Genomic DNA, 1,924 nt, shown 5'->3' on the forward strand with positions numbered 1-1,924 from the left:
CCTGGGGTCCCAGTGCCTTGGGCACAGAACACTACATCAACCCCAGTTTACAGAAAGGGTCTCATAGTGCATCCCATTGTACTACCAGTGAGTGCCTAGATGAGCCTTAGTGCAGGGTCTTTGGGAGGACCAAGGAGGCCTTTCACCTGGATCCAGGAGGTAGGGAGGGCTTCCGGGAGGAGAGGGCCCTGGAGATGAGTGGTTCTGTGGGTTGTTCCTCCAAATCTCAGTTTTGCTCATCTGGAAAATGGGAGCAATAGTCCCTGTCGTGCTTGCCTCACAAGGGTTGAGTTGGGCAGCAAACATGGGCAAGACAAAAATTCTATCGGAGAGGGTGATTTAGTTCTTAATTCTCTTTGGTCCTGAATAGTTCAAGGAAAAAAGTCTCCATTTGGTGCCATCTACAGCATCTTCTAACACTTCCTGATACCACTTTTTAATAAAGGCCTATAAGCCTGGGGCTCAGAGCTTCTATCAGACATTAGTCTGGTAGAATTTAGGACCATTGTTTGATTTACATTATATTTATTTCTATAGCTACATTCCACTTAGAGAAGTGACATCAGTTTTCCATTTATGTTAGTGATATAAAGTTTCCTTTAAAAGAAATGTATTTTTAATTATATTTTTAATATCAAAATATTAATCAGTATAATCTTAACAGTAAAATATTCTAAACTGTATATAAAATTAAAACATTAATGTATGCATTTTATAATAAGTTATAAAAATATCACTTATAAATATCAACTAAGTCAATAAAAGTTTTGAAGAGATGGGAAGATTTGTACCCACTGAGGGGGCAAGGGGCGATGGAAGTGTGGGAACCCCTGGGGTATAGCAATGTTTTGGGAAGGGGTTCTAGCAACCTCAGTAAACAGAGCTCTTGGCCAGAGGGGCCCAGGAGAGGAACTCAGAGTGGGGGGCTGCTGAGGAGAGGAAGGGGATTCCCAGGCTATTCCCCATAGTCATGGCCAGTGCTGGCCAACAACGCCAAACCCAAAAAGAGGATCCTGGGCTCCCAGGCTGGAAGTACTCCAAATGGTTTAGTGCTGGAGGGGAAAACTAAGGTGCAGAGCAGCTGTGTTGCCTGCTAAGGCTCCACTGGAGCTTGTGCAGGGCCAGATGCTACTCCAGCCAGGATGGAGGGAACCTGGATGCTTTCCAATTGATTTTTGTTCTTTAAAGGAGGGTGGCAACAGCAGAAGTTACAGGGCAGGAAAGGTCAAAGGCAGAGAGCTGGAGGGTGCTTTAAACACTGTTTATACATGGGACTCTCAGGAATATTCCTTATGTTTGCAACAGAGTGTTAATATTTTTTCTTATTAAGCATTTTGCAACTTTTCAACGCATGGAGTTGATATCCACTTGTAGGTTTATCATCTGCTTCTCCCCACCAGAATGTCTGCTCCTTGAGAGGTGGAGCCTTATCCACCCTCTTCGTGGTCAAAGTCACAGTACTTAGGTCAGTGCTTGCACATCTAGGTCCTCAATTAGTTTGTGTTGAGTGATTGCATGAGTAAATGAATGGTTCGACTATAAAAGATTTGATCAGCAGGGAGGGACCCTGGTCCTTTTAAATCCTGACCCTTATTGTGCAGATGCTGAAGGGAGGTCTGGCTAGCTGAGCTTCTCAGCACACCTGCCACAGTGGTTGCCATCAGCAACTTTCTGTTCCTACAACATCTGGATTTTTTTGTAATACTCAAAGATGTGTGTTGCAGCATTGTTAATTGTAGCAAAAAACTGGAAACAAAAAGAATAAATACTAGCACATGCACACCAAAGAATATTATACAGTCATGTAAAATGAAATAAAACTATAGGAATTGTGTTGAAAGAATTTCCACTAAGTATTGTTGAGTGACAGGAATAAAATGCACAAAAGCGTAATATAATATTTTATTTTGGTAAAACGAACTGT

Source organism: Pteropus vampyrus, unplaced genomic scaffold (genome assembly GCF_000151845.1).
Source record: "Pteropus vampyrus isolate Shadow unplaced genomic scaffold, Pvam_2.0 Scaffold818, whole genome shotgun sequence".
NCBI classification, from domain to species: Eukaryota; Metazoa; Chordata; class Mammalia; order Chiroptera; family Pteropodidae; genus Pteropus; species Pteropus vampyrus.